Raw genomic sequence first — 15,928 nt, 5'->3', positions numbered from 1 at the left:
CCGAGGCATTATAGTATTTTCGGTCTTATTCACCATCCCTTTCCTAATAATTCCTAGCATCCTGTTTGCTTTTTTGCCGCTGCCACTCACTGAGAGGGTTCCGCTTTGAGCGCCAGTGCTTGAAATAAAGACAGAGGCAGACAGCAAGGAAACACTTCATTTTATAGTCTTAATAAAAATAAAACCATTTGAAGACTGTTTGGATTCTTTTGCTGAAGAATTAAACAATACTAGAAAGCTTGAAACTAATCATTTACATATTTAGTAGAGATTTACATTTGACAACCTCTCATTAAAAAAATAGGAAAGAAACAAACAGAGATTTAACACACAAAACAGGCTTTTACTACTGGACCATTTACCTCCCTTCATTCTATAATCTCGTTCACCAAATTGCATGCGCAGTTATAGAATAATGCTGGTTACACGGGTAAGTTAATCGGCAAAGTAGCGCTAATTATACACCACTAATTGGAGTTAATTGGCACTACTAAGTTTTACACATCTACCCCTCTAATTCTGTAAAAAGTCGCCAAAAATTGCACACGCAGATTTAGGCATGCGCGCAACTTAATTAACATGCTTAGTGCCAATAATTGCTTTTAACAGGCAATTATGGGCACTAATTAAATTTAAATCGAACTACCTGCACCTAAACTTTACACGCAATCTGAAAAACGGAGTGTGAAAATGGGACGGTCAAGGGCGGAACAGGCACGTTATAGAAGAACGAGGTATACGCACCACATTTCAGCTGGTGCAAACGGCTGTGGGCGTAGGCGCTATATTCTATACCACGCCTAACTTTTAGCGCGGCTTCAAAAATAGCACTTTCTTTGGCACCATATATAGAATTCAGCCCATGATGCACGAGATTTGCCTATAATGGAGGCAGTATATGCAAATCAATCTCATGCATTTATTGTGAATATCCTGAAAACCTAACTGGCAAGGGGGTACTCCAGGACACACTTGGGAAACACTGATTTAGGGCAATGCTCCCTTCAACAGCAAGGTCATCTTCTTAGCCGTTGTATCAAGGTCCACCCTGGGAAGCTACAATTTATCTTTCTCCTCTGGAACCAATAGTAGAGGCAAGCCACAGCTCTCCCACTCTCGGCCCCACGTCCGCGAGACCCATTTCTTCTGTAATCGTGCTTTGGTGCATCAGGAAGGCCTTAGAAGGACCTACAAGCCCACCTGATCGACAAAGATGGAACTCCTGACTCCGAGGCAGAAGGCTCCTCAATGGAAATCACGCCAATGCCTCAGAAATAAGTACTGAGCGCCTTTATGAAACCTCAGTACGTTTGTGTCATCCTCCTCCTCAGAAGGGAGCTCTCCCTCCTTCAATGACGCCTCTGACTAGACTGAGGCCACATCAGATAAGGAGTGAGAAGCAGAGATGCACTTTCAGGACTGGACAGATGAGGCTAAAAGATCTCTTAGGAGTCGGAAGGGCAGCGGGGCGAGAAACTGAAGCACCTTGCAACAACTCTGGCTTTCCTGTTTCAGTAAATAGGCCTGGTGTAAAAGCAATATAAACAACAGAGAAAACAATGATCCTGATGCAGCTGAATGCTCTGTCAGGCCCTGAGGCTGTAGAATGGCAGCTGTGATCAGAGGCTGCTGCTCACTGCCAGTCGGCCCTGACAAAATGGCACCTATTCCTCCAGTCTCCTGCATCAAACTGCACACTGCCCCTGCCAGGCAGCCCGATGTCCCTGGCATTCAGATGCTGCTCCAAATCTGAAGACGTGCTGCCACCAACCATCCCCCCCCCCCCCCGCATCCCATGGGATTCCTGGCTTGCATGCACTGCAACGCCCCAACCCTAGTTGGTGGGTCCCACAGTGGGAAAATCTCTGCCTCCACTGGATCACTATTCACCCTGACTGGCACAAGCGCAGCACAACACAGTCCCAAGCAGCGAGTCAGGATCCCTCCCCTGCACCAAGTAGAACTTGCAGCCCTCCAAGTGGTTCTGAGTCAAACTTTAATTGGGCTTACCAATGCCAGCTACTCCCCCCAGGCTCACAGTCCACAAGTCTTACCACAGATGAGAAGGGATGAGGACTGATGCTCTGTCCCAAGCTCTCCAGTAAACCTTTTCATTCTCCTTTCTTTTTTTTTTGTTTATGCTGGAAAAGGAGAGCTCAAGGGAGGGAAGAAGTAAATTTGCGGGGCACCAGAGACAGATCTGAAGACCTCCGGATATGACTCTGCAGCCTCAAGCCATCTGCAAAGCTCAACTTGGGACCAGCTGACCAACTGGATCAGGAGCAAAGTACTCAGAACCAGAGGCTGAAAAGCATGTCCATCCACCTGCTGGAGATAGAAAATACTGAGGAGCTGGATCGGATGCCAAAAGGTATGTTGGCTCAATTTTCAGTTTTTTATCTCCACCTGCTGGTTGATGGCACAACTATCTGACAGTTCTGGAATAGTGGGAAGCTACATAATGGAATACAGACTATGAATAAAGCTGAAAGGAGAAAAATTTTAAAACATCAGGAAATATTGAGACATGGGAAGGGTGGTGGATGCCTGGAATGTCCTCTCAGTGGAGGTGAAGGAATTCAAAAATGTGTGGAATCAAACAAAAAAAAAAGGGTACAGAGGGAAATAAACTGCAAGGAAAAGTGCCACATTTAAACTGGGATGTAAAAGACCTGTCAAATGTGATTTTACCGTAACATCAACCTTTTGCTTTTCATTTTAACTGTAGTTCACAAAAGAAAAATCCCGACAGCAACAGCAAAACTCAACTATAATGTATTAAAATACAAAAATATGTCATTCGCTTATGGCAAAACTCATAGGCCAGATTAAGCAAATTGTGCCGAAAACTCGGGAATCCCGCTCAGCGCTATGCTATAAAGGGCGCTCGGGATGAGTGCCATTTATAGAATAGAGTCTAGCAGGAATTCCCACGTGAGGACATGCCAGCTGAAACCTGGTATAAATCCTGGCAGAGAACTTGGGCGTGGGATCCCTGGAATTCTATAACGATGTGTGCATCTTAAAGAATGTTCCTGACCTGCCCCTTCCCATGGCCACGCCCCCTTTTGGGTTGTGCACTATGGGAACTGGGCACCCAGACTTCTAGAATAGCATGCAGCCAGATGCACGCAAAACCTCTAGCTGGTGAAAATTAACATCAATAATTAGCATCCAATTGGCTCGTTAATTAATTAGGCTGCCCAAATTTACGTGCAGATAATTGGTCACCCTTTATTGAATCCGGAGGATAGTGGTTTCCCACCAAACAGCACCAAGTCATGAAGGAAAGCCAACTCCACGAGATAAGCCACTTACGAGGCCCGAGTTGTAAGACCTCTTAAAAGGATCATGAAACAAGTGATGAGCACCCTCAACTTTCGAGCACCACACAACATCTCAAGAGACCTCAGGTGATGTCAAAAGCTCACATACTATACCTTGCATGTGCGGGCAAAAGCCCCGAGTCCCTTGCCTGGCTCCTGCTCACCAGCTTCAAAAGTTTCTGGAGACTGAAGGCGTGGCAAGACATGGTTGACAGTGGAGGAGCTTACAGTCTGCCCTTAGCCACAGCTGTACAGTAAGACCTGGCCGGGGGAGGGAAAATATGACACTGCTTATGGCATTCAAGCAGTAAACGCCAGGGGACACAAAGGGTAACAATAATAAACCCAGTGAACAGGGCAAATCCTGGGACACCACAGCAGTCAGGATCCTTTCTACAGCAGGGAAAATGACTTTTAAACACCTGCAGGGTAATTCTATGTGCAGGTTACCATATAAAGGAAAATAAGAATCGACTCGCCTTTAACGAATACTAGTGGGACAGCTAAAATGAATATGCATAATTTAGGTATGACCTACTTACGTCAGCCATAAAGCTAAATGAAAGACACTTACAGCTGTGCCCCCCACCATGCTCTGCCCAAACTCCACGCGCCAGTTAGATGCGGTATATTGGCATTAATCATACATGTGCCCACATGCACCCATATAAGTCAGTACCCAGGTCATTTACGTGCATGGCTGGCACATAATTCTTGGCATCTTCGTTACAGAAACCCCCCAGTGTCTCTATTCTTTCTAACCAAACCTCACTTTTCCTTTTGAAGAATAGCCGAAGGCACTGCCACTTTCTGGGTCATCTCTTGGAACACTGGCAATAACCCCCCGTTCTTACCATACATTATGAGCTGCTACACAAGTGGGTATGCCTGGAACAGTCAGTGCCAGCACTCAGGGTAGGGACCTGTAAAATCAGGAAAGCCGAAGTAGAGTAAAACCTTCAAGAGTGTTTAAAAGGCATCAGATGTGGGCACAGCCCAGTAACCAGGCATGTCTACGGTGTGTTGTTCACGTTCTCGGGGGGGGGGGGGGGGGGGGGGTTCCTATTCCACTCCTCTACCCCAACCCACCCTACACATTAAACATTTGCTCCGTTTACAGTTTGGTTCGGGCATCTCTGAGCTGTAACAGAGGCCAAGCCACGAAACAGACAAACGCATATTAAACCAAATGAAAAACTCAGCTCAATCATGTTCTTTTATTCAGCTGGTTTACGGTTGAAACACATGGCCTGGTTGTTGGCCTAAGCGTCTGAATAATTCATTCTTTTTTTTTTTTTTTTAAAGAAGTCACCTTTCCGCAGAAACCATGCAATCCCAGCTATACTGTCACTGTGACAAGAAGCACCTTTAGATCATATTGTCAATTTGAATATGAGATTGCACGGGGGTAGCGATGGAGGCATCTGACCGACTATGGCTTCATTGCAGTCTGCACCGACATCTGATTGAGGCAGCCGTCCCATGTTTACTGATCTTCCTTCACGTTAAGCTTTCTTTTGGTCCCAGCTACACCTTTCACCCCCACGTCTCCTGTATGTTGGGGGGAATAACCATGTTAGTCTTCAGTGGGGGCCGTGGCCAGCTCTCTCTCCCACTCGGCCTCGATCAAACGGTACAGCTCCATTGTGGCTCTGGCATCTTCCACTGACGAATGCCCTTTTTGCCCAGCCTGAAGAAGGGTGGGAGGGAGAGAAAATGAGTCTGAATTTTGAAATCATCCTTAGACATCCTGTAAAAAAATATATATGCCTTTGTGAACTCGCCTGCTAAGCTAACAGGTCACAAGTCATCCAGCAGACGCTGACTGAAATTTGTGTATTTTCAGCTGAAACCAAAACTTTGTGCTTGTGTCCTGTAGCTCTCCCACGAAAACGAGCAGCCCTACTCCCTCCAACAAAAAAAGAAGCCCCCTCCCGACTCGTGGGCCCCCTCGAGGCCTACCTTCCTATCATAGGTGGTCTAGTGGTGTAATCAGAGCAGTCACTCCTGCCCATGCTGTCTCTGCTGTCAAGATAACTGCCACAACCTTCAGCGATTCTCACGAGACTGCCACTACAGATCGCTGGAGCCAGCATGGACAGGAATGACTGTTCAGGGATGAGGAGGGAGCGGGGCTCCTTCTGTTCAGCGGGGAGGAAGTGGAGGGCTGCTCTGTTTGGGGGGTCAGGTCATAGTGCCAATCTGGGGGCAGTAGCAGCTAGTTTGGTTTCAGCCAAAGCCAAGTGGCAAATTTCAGCCACACACTCGGTTTCAGCTGACAAAAAAAAAAAAAAAAGATTTGGTCACCTTCTACTATCCAGCACGGTCTGTATAAAAACATTCACAGAGGTGGGGGGTAAAGATTCACCTTACATCAACACAATGAACTCATGCCATCAAGTTTCAATTTACCTCATTTACTGTATTTATGTTTATTCTTGGTTATTATACTATTGTTATGCTGTTAAGAAAATTATAAGTTTTATGTTAAGCTGTCCCTACTGTGCACCGCCTTGGGTGAATCAAACATATAAATGGCGAGTGACCGACTCACTCGCAAATGCGCAGTAGAGACTTCCCTCTCTGTCCCGCCCCCGCGTCAATACGTGATGACGGGGGGGGGGGGCGGGACAGAGAGGGAAACTGCGCCGCCGAGGTTGCTACCGCTCCCCCCCACCCGGCCGGGCCCTCTTCCCTTCTGACACTTACATCCATTCGCCGAACGCAGCAACGCACATCAGCTGAGCTGCAGTGAGCCCTTCCTTCTTTGCCTGTGGCCCCGCCCTCCTGTGACGTAACGTCAGCGAGGGCGGGACACACACGGGCAGAGAAGGAAGGGGCAGCTCAGCTGATGTGCGTTGCTGCGTTCGGCGAATGGATGTGTAAGTTCAGAAGTGAAGAGAGGGCCCGGGCCAGGTGGAGGGGTGGCGGCGACTTCGAGGGGGGGGAGCGGTGGCTACTTCGCGGGGGGGAGGGGAGCGGTGGTGACCGCGGGGGGAGGAAAACCTCAATACCAGCCCGTTTTTATGGGCTCAACGGCTAGTCTCTTCATAAAAGGCGGCTAATAAAATCAATCACTGCAAAACTGGAGCTGAAACATCTAGTATTCCCTTGGTATGGCTGCCCAGAATCTCTCTGACAGTGAAACGATCCTTGGTTAAGTTACAGTGCCACTTATGCCCCTACCTGGTACAACCTCATCTAGATTGCACCCTAACACCCTGTACAAGGGTCTACTAAAATGGAGAAGTAGCGATTACTTGTGCTTTGTACCGTTTTGCAAATCCAAATAAAGAATTTAAAAGACCGATCTACAAACGAGAGCTGGTTCAGGATGCCACAACCACGGTGAATCACAAAGGCTGAGGACCTATCCACTATTGTGCTCTAGTTATCAGGAAGGTCAGGGATTACATGTAACATTCTCCCCCTCACTTTCAGCGCCAAGAGGACAAATGGTCCAGGTTATTTGGGGGGGAAAAAAAAAACCCACACAGAAATGAAAAACTAGCCAGAGAATGTGCTGTAATGCTTACTGATCACTTTACTAAATCCAGAAATTGAGCCTTCTCGGTGGCTGCGGCGTCTGCGTGGATTTCCCTCCCCAGAGGGACAAGATGGGGGAAGAATTAGTTGACTTTCAAAAAAATATGTAAAACCTGGCTCTTTTTTTACAAAGTACTAATTGAATTCAGCCCTGTTTTTGCTAAACTTTCACAATGGATTTAGCCTGAACGCTAAGGGCTATGCCCATTCTCTTGTGGCGGAAGGGAGGAGGAGGGGAGAGTAACATAGAAACATAGTAGATGACGGCAGAAAAAGACCTGCACGGTCCATCCAGTCTGCCCAACAAGATAAACTCATATGTGCTGCTTTTTGTTTATACCTTACCTTGATTTGTACCTGTCTTTTTCAGGGCACAGACCGTGTAAGTCTGCCCAGCACTACCCCGCCTCCCAACCACTAGCCCCGCCTCCCACCACCGGCTCTGGCACAGACCGTATAAGTCTGCCCAGCACTACCCTGCCTCCAACCACCACCCCTCCTCCAACCACCGGCTCTGGCACAGACCGGTAAGTCTGCCCAGCACTATCCCCGCCTCCCAACCACTAGCCCTGCCTCCCACCACTGGCTCTGGCACTGACTGTATAAGTCTGCCCAGCACTATCCCCGCCTCCCGCCACCGGCTGTGCCACCCGATCTCGGCTAAGCTCCTTAGGATCCATTCCTTCTGAATGAGAGGGAGAGTAATTACACTGAGGGAATGTGCAAGCCAGTTTCTGAGACAACCTATGATATTTATCTTACATTGATTTTATGCTTTGAAGTGATTTTCTGGTCTATGGGCTGGCAAGTTATGATATTGTGTTGATGGATGTTTGATGCGTTTTTACATTGACACCCTGGATGTTTATATTTACTGTGTACTTACAAACAGGTCTGATTGAACTTACTCATAGAAGTTTACAAATATTTTTGATAACATCAAGTGCAGTGAATAAAGGTGCAAGTAAGTTTTTTTTTTTTTGCAATAGTATTAACTAAAGTCTACAGATGGTCTCTGTGGTGCAGTGATTCCCAAACTGTAGGCCAGAATTCCAAATGGGGTCATGTTATCAGTGGACAAGGCTATTTCCCCTCGCCTCATTTGAACCTCTACTGTGACCCAAGTCCACAGCGACCTTAAATAAGTAAATGTTCACAGGCCTTGTGTGGGCTTCCTGTTTACCCAGTCAAGGTGCTGGAGTCTGTGAGATATATGAACACTAGGCCCTGTGCTGACTGCTACCACCATGTTGTGCTCTGGATAAGGAGGGAAGAGAAGGGCATGGAGGTCTGCTAGTTTGTATTCATTGTCGTCTGGGGGTCACATGAAATTTTTAAGTGCTAAGCACTGGTACAGTGGTTCTGCTGTTGTCTCTTTCTGTTCTTACTCCCAGATTCCCTTTCCTGTCCTATATATACACAGTGCCCTGATTTACCCCCGTTTGGATGAGAGTGGAAATGTGGCCTCCAGAAGAAAAACAGATTAAAAAAAGAAGAGGTAGCATGTTTTGTTTTCTGAGAGATGATGAAAGGAACAACTATACAGACAAGCCACCTGATGGAAGATCAGGACAGTAAAGCGCATCTGTCTCTGCCCAGTTTCACCCCGGCCTTCTCTCCCTCTCTCATAGTCAGCCTGAAAACTCTGTTTTTTTCTTCACTGCTTCCCTGATTTTTTGGGGGGGGAGGGGGGTCATTCCATGCATCCTTTCCATGAAGGAATACCGATGTTGCTTTAACCAGTAATCTGAGCATACCTATCAAGCATAAGTAATCTGAAAGTCAGAGGTATATCATTACACAGACAGCACACACAAAAACAAAAACCCTAGACACTCCACAATCACCAACAAGCAGAGAAAATTTCATTAATTCTTTTTCTACATTACGTTATTATCCCAGATGTACATTTGTATTACACATACAGTTTATTATGCTTTGCCCGTTTTATTTTTCTTCCATTTTCCAGTGACACTCTTTATGGTGTATATCAATTTTTATTATAGAGCGATTATAATATTTTGTCTATGCTCAAGATTATGACTGGCTATGTAGCGGAATCCTGTTCAGAAGGAATGGATCCTCAGGAGCTTAACCGAGATTGGATAGCAGAGCGTAGTGGGAGGCGGGACTGGAGGTTGGGAGGCGGGGATAGTGCGGGGCAGACTTATACGGTCTGTGCCAGAGCCAGTGGTGGGAGGCGGACTGGAGGTTGGGAGGCAGGGATAGTGCTGGGCAGACTATACGGTCTGTGCCTAAAGAGCATAGGTACCAATCAAAGTAGGGTATACACAAAAATTAGCACACATGAGTTGTCTTGTTGGGCAGACTGGATGGACCGTGCAGGTCTTTTTCTGCCGTCATCTACTATGTTACTATGTTTTTACCATTGTTTTGCCTCTTTTTTTTTTACACACTTTATTTCTGATTTTCAACTATGGGTGTGCTAGTTACTCCCTATCATTTTTAAGTTCTGGCATTTTCTCAATATTATTGTCTGCTTATTTAAGGTATATTAATAGTAGCATAGTAGATAACAGCAGATAAAGACCTATATGGTCCGTGCAGTCTGCCGAAAAGGATAAACTCCTAGTAAAAGGTATGATGAGATACTACATGCTCATACTTGACGTCCTCCACACTGTTGGGGCACAGACGGTAAAAGTCTGCCCAACACCGGCCTTGTTCTCCAGTTACTGAAGCTGAATCTGTCCAGACATGATCAGGCACAGACCGTAAAAACGTCTGCCCAGTACTGGTTTTGCTTCCCAGTTAGTGGTGGTGTCATCTAATTACTGCTACGCTTGTTTGGTTCCCTGTCTTCTGTACAGGATTCCTTTGCATTTATCCCATGCATTCCAGGATTCTACCACCCTCTCCGTGAAAAAGTACTTCCTGGTACTGCTCCTGTGGTCAGCCTCCCCACAACCTCAATTCATGTCCTCTAGTTCTACCACCTTCCCCATCTCTGGAAAGGTTTATTTGTAAATTAAAACCTTTCAAATATTTGAAGGACTGTATCATATCATCCCTGTCTCTCCTTTCCTTCGGGGTGACATGTTCAGGTCCTCAAATCTCTCGTCATATGTCTTGCGACGCAAACCCCATACCAATTGGTTTTTTTTAATAAATCAGTTTCACAAAGAAACAAGAAATTTTCAACAAAACTATAAGAAAATGATCATAAGTAACAAAATATGTCAAGCCCACATCTAGGGGAGCAAAAGCAAAAAAAAAATGAAAGAATTCAGTACTAAATAATAAAAAATATAAGTGCTGACTAATATTCCCTGTAGTCAAGTCTTCTCACATTAGAATTTTTACACTCGAACAGTCAAAAAACACATAATTATGTCCCTGAAACAAGCGTCAAACACTTGCATGGGAATTCAAAAAAAAAGCGGCACCCAACGCAGGAGACGTGGCTTCAGATCAAGATTTTTTTTCCATCTTGCCTGAGTGGCCCTAGCCACATCCGGAAAGATTCTCAATTTTTAACCGCAGAATAAAGCATCCTTATTCTTCAAGCATGAAAATCAAAAATGTATCTGACTCTTGATATCAAAGTAACAATAGGGTTGCACGACGCGAAAAATCATCTTGAGATGTCTGAAAAAAACTTAGGGCCCGGTTACTAAGCTGTGTTAACATTTTTAACACACGTTAACTGTGTACGGCCTACAATATCCCTGTCAGCGCCTACACGGTAAGCACGGGTCTAACTGTAGGGCGTTAAAATTGCTAACGAGCCTTAGTAAGATCAAAATCAGTGGCACAGTCTAACACATCCAGTGCTTCCCCTTCAGGTTCTGTGAAAACTTTCCTTTGAGGGTATATAAGTTACATAATTGAAGAGAATCAGCTACAGAGAGCAGCAACACCTCCTTCAAATACCGTGGTTTCCCCGAAAATAAGACACTGTTTATATTAATTTTTCCCCAAGACCCGCTGGGTCTTATTTCAGGGGAGGCCTTATTTTCGGGGAAACATCGGGTCGCCCCCCCCCCCCCTCCCTCGATCGCCAGCTCCTTCCGCCCTCAGTCGCTCCCGGAACTAACCTCTTAAACGCTCCTTTCACCATTCATCTTCGCATCGCAGCAAGCAGCAGGGCAGGCCACTCCTTCCTTCCGTGTCCGCCCTGCCTGACGTTACGTAACATCAGGCAAGGGGGGACACGGAAGGAGTGGCCTGCCTGCTGCTTGCGGCGAGTGCGAAGGTGAAAGGAAGTGTTTTAAGAGGTTAGTTCCGGGAGCGACTGAGGGCGGGGGGAGCCGCCGATCTCGGGGGGGGGGGGGGGGGGGACCCCGATGTTTCCCAAAAATAAGGCCTCCCCTGCTAGGTCTTATTTTCGGGGGAGGCCTTATATTTTCAAATTGCAGCAAGACCTCTACTAGGTCTTATTTTCGGAGGATGTCCTATTTTCGGGGAAACACGGTATTTGTGGAATAGAATTTCATAAGGCAATTTATCAACATGCTTCTGCTACTTAATTACATTATTCTCAATGCTGTTATCATGTGGTTATATTTATATTACGTTGTTCTTTAGCCAAAACACAGCCCATTGAGTCTGTATGAATGTGCATCTATGTCTGTAATAAAGGTTTCATTTGTCATCACCCTGGATCATATGACTGGGGGTCATTCCCACCCTTTTTTTTCTCCGCTTACTAGCTGACTATCAGTGCATCTCTGACTCTGCTGCCAATAAGCCCTGTAATTATATATGCTCATGTTTTATTGACTCTTACTGCACCGCCTTGAGTGAATTCCTTCAAAAAGACGGTAAATAAATCCTAATAAATAAATCATACACAGATCACGTCAGATGAGTGGGGGGGGGAAAAAAAAACCCATAAATAACTCCTCAAAAAAACTGAGACATGTTAAGGTGAACTGCTACACTCAAGAGAAATGTGTGACGATCACAAATCCCAGGAGAGGCTTCTGGTACCTGGATATCTCGGTTGAGCAGCTGCTTGGTGAGGCGCTTCAGCGAAACGGGTTATTCTCGGGAAAGCCAGTCCTGTTCCAGCAGCGGAATCTGGGAGGTGTCACGGGTCAGCGCCTTCGGGTGGAAGTAGCAAAGGGCTTTGAAGTCATTGTGGATGGCATGGCCGACAACCACCTTTTCTGCCAGGATCTTCAGGATCTGAAAGAGAAAGGGAAGCTCCTCAGAATTATCACCACTCTAAAAGGCGATGGAAAAACAGCCTGCATAAAAAGTCCAATTTATAGTTTATTAAGCTTCACATACCACCTTTTGTTAAAAGGCACATAAAGCGGGATAAGAACAGGATTTCTTGGTTAATTTAACTCCACTGACTCTCTCTATATACGGTTTGTTTCAGATAGAACTGTAGGTCAACAGATTAATCTACTGGGTTACAATGCTTAGTTTAGATCTGAAAACAGTACTACAGTGATACATAAACCAACCAAAACCATCACTAGAAATATGAAAATAAACAATAATGCATTAAAAAGAGGTAAACCTGATGTGACCATGTTTCAGCTACACAAAGATACAAAAATACATAAAATGAATGAAATCGTCTATGAGGGTGACAAGCTCTTTGGTGACCCCTATAGGTCTGAAAAATCACGTGAAAAGGCAATTGCATAAGCTGGTGCCCACTGTTATTTGCCAAATAGTGTGTAGGTTACTGAATAACTAGCATTTTATGCCCGTAAGTAACATACCTGCTTATTTTCGAAGGAGAAGGGCGGCCATCTTCCGACACAAATCGGGAGATGGCCGGCCTTCTCTTAAAGCCGGCCAAATCGGTATAATCAAAAGCCGATTTTGGCCGGCTTCAACTGCTTTCCATCAGGGCCGGCCAAAGTTCAAGGGGGCGTGTCGGCAGTGTACCGAAGGCGGGACGGGGAGAGTGGTTAAGAGATGGCCGGCTCGGCTGATAATGGAAAAAAAGGCCAGCCCTGACGAGCATTTGGCCAACTTTACTTGGTCCCTTTTTGTTCACGACCAAGCCTCAAAAAGGTGCCCGAACTGACCGATGACCTCCCCTTACTCCCCCCAGTGGTCAGCAACCCCCTCCCACCCAAAAAAAAAAAAAAAATGAAAAACATTTTTTTTGCCAGCCTCAAATGTCATACCCAGCTCCATCACAGCACTATGCAGGTCCCTGGAGCAGTTTTTAGTAGGTACTGCAGTGCACTTCAGGCAGGTGGACCCAGGCCCATCCCACCCCTACCTTACACTTGTGGTGGTAAATGGGACCCCTCCAAAACCCACCCGAAACCCACTGTACTTACCCTTTTAAGAGCTATGGTAGTGTTGTACAGTTGTGGGTAGTGAGTTTTGGGGGGCTCAGCACCCAAGCTAAGGGAGCTATGCACCTGGGAGCAATTATGAAGTCCACTGCAGTGCCCCCTAGGGTGCCCGGTTGGCATCCTGGCATGTGAGGAGGACCAGTGCACTACAAATGCTGGCTCCTCCCATGACCAAATGGCTTGGATTTGGCCGGGTCTGAGATGGCCGCCATTAGTTTCCATTATCGGTGAAAACCAATGGTGGCCATCTCTTAAGGGCGGCCCAAACGTTGAGATTTGGCCGGCCCCGACCGTATTATCAAAACGAAAGATGGCCAGCCATCTTGTTTCGATAATACAGTCGGGTACGCCGCTTGATGGGGCCGCCCTTATAGATGGCCGCTCCCGTTCGATTATGCCCCTCATAGTAACATAGTAGATGACAGCAGAAAAAGACCTGCACGGTCCATCCAGTCTGCCCAACAAGATAAACTCATTTGTGCTACTTTTTGTGTATACCTGACCTTGATTTGTTTCTGCCATTTTCAGGGCAGACCGTAGAAGTCTGCCCAGCACTGGCCCCGCCTCCCACCAGGCTCTGCCACCCAATCTCGGCTAAGCTTCTGGTGGGAGGCGCTACTCTATAAAGCACATACCAAAATTACTTAGTAATTGCAAGAGGGGTGCACATGGGAGAAGCATGGACGTGTCATCATGTGACACACACAACTTCTATCAGTCGCATGCATTGCTTTGGTGCACTTAACCCAGTCATTGACCTGTCATGTGGGAATGCCAATAATCTTTTATGCTAGTTTAACAGCTCAGGTGCACTCTGAAGCCATTACGGAACTGTTAGCTAAATTCAAGCACCATGATATAAAACTACCCTCTTAGTCTTGAGAAACACACACTACAAAATGCAACTACGTAAACCAAGTTACCTCCCAAGGTGGTCTGTCCCTAAGGACTCACTCTCTGTATCCTGTTTTTGCTCACTCTCTTTTTTGGTTTCCATCTAATTTAGGTCTTATATGAGAAACCGACAATGCTATCAAATTGAAATTATACTTACAGTGAAATGTATGAAATCAGTAAAAAAAACAAATCTCGACTACAAAACTAAACTCACAGCCCTCTTCTTGCTCCATCCTCACCTCCTTCTGGGCCATCTTAAACGGGGGTCGCATTCTTCATGTGATGCTTCCGGATTCCGCTCCACCTCGTCCTGAAGTTCGTGATAGGGTTCGGGGGCTTAATGTATTTGTCATACACCACATCACCTTGATGGCTCACTATACTGCAACGGGCAGCCAGCTCGCTGTGACGTGCTCCGGGTCCCGTCCCCACCATCTCACAGTCAATCGCCACTGTTTTGTGGGGACAGGAAGTAAAAAGCCCGCTTTCATACTCACTGAGCAGACTTACTTTGGGCGTGCCAGCAAGGGGTTGGGCGCGATCTTTGGCATTAGAATAACTGACCGAAGATAAGTTTGATTGTGCCAGTCCCTGCCCCATTTTAGGCTCTCTCGGAACAGACCTCGTCAATTGGGAATGAAAAGGATGCTTCCACTCTTCAGAATGACGACTACTATTTGATGTTAGGGATGGCTTTGGCTGGTAGGTGTGATGTGACAAGTCACTGCTGCCAATGGAGTTGGTATTCTTCTCTGGTCTCCTTTTACCTGTGCTGTGAACTGGAGACTCTAGGTCGGTCATGTTTTTGTTCCTTTCCCATGGATTGGAGCCTCCATGAGAGCCAACAAAGGCATTCTCTGGTTTGACAGGCCGATACTGGTGGCCCTGCTGTGGGAGTTGTTTCTGTTTCAGAAAAACCCTTTCTCTCTAAAAATCTCCGCCGCTTAAGAAAACATTTGTGCTTTTCATTGGGGTGGCTGGCCTTCCATTGAGGCTGGCTGCCATTTACGTCCAAATTTAAAATTAAATCTGACATGCCGTAAAACAGTCAACTTGTTTCCAAAAAGAATTAAAACAACTGCATGAAAGGGAAAAATCCTGCTTAAAATAGTAAAGAAAACAATCCTTCAAGGTACAAAGTGTAGAAACTGCTGCTCTCATCTGGAAAAGAAAGAAAAATAACTGAATTCCAGAGAGAAACATGAGAAGATGTCAACATGGTTTGATAAAGCATATAGGTTTCACCGTCTACTCTCCAGACCTATACTTGGTCTGGCTTTACCCCTTTTAAAGAAAGTCCTGGTCAAGTAGCAAATAACCAGCAACACAAACATACAAAGTTAGCCACAGGGCTGGAAACGGAAGATTTGGCAGAACATTGCTGAAAATCCAGCCCTACTTATAGCTCCTTGTGAAAGTTTCTTCAAGTGCAGGATACTGGGCTAGACGGATAACTGGTCTGACCCAGTAACGGCTATTCTTATGCTGTAAAATGCCCTGAGCATGCTATCAGTCTATCTTGCCTCTGTTACCCTCTAATTTCACTTGTTGAGCTATCTTAATAAAATATATAACAATACTGTTCTGTGGTCTTGCTGTTAGAACTGTCCTAGGTTCATTTCCCTACCCTTATCACTTCGCAGGATGATGAGACCCCACAGACCGAGATCAAGCAGTGCATTCCCTCCAGTCAGATTGTGTTTCCTCTGTAGCCTGGGTGCATGGGAGCCAACTTTTCAAAATGATTGGGGGTGCTAAGCCCAATGGAAATAACCCCTCCCTGGACACACACAAGGATTTTTCTCAACATTGGGGGTGCTCAAGCACCCCCAGAGTCGGCTCCAGTGCCTCGGTGTCCTGGGTTAT

At 46.0% G+C, this 15,928-nt stretch overlaps 1 pseudogene; it reads right to left on the bottom strand.

Moving 5' to 3' along the window:
* Window positions 1-4,902: 4,902 nt before the first annotated feature.
* LOC115459697 lies at window positions 4,903-15,121 on the bottom strand (annotated as a pseudogene).
* Between the last annotated feature and the right edge of the window lie 807 nt (window positions 15,122-15,928).

Source organism: Microcaecilia unicolor, unplaced genomic scaffold (genome assembly GCF_901765095.1).
Source record: "Microcaecilia unicolor unplaced genomic scaffold, aMicUni1.1, whole genome shotgun sequence".
In the NCBI taxonomy this organism is placed as follows: domain Eukaryota; kingdom Metazoa; phylum Chordata; class Amphibia; order Gymnophiona; family Siphonopidae; genus Microcaecilia; species Microcaecilia unicolor.
The sequence above is the reverse complement of the archived record's forward strand: the minus strand, read 5'-3'. Positions and strand labels throughout refer to the sequence as shown.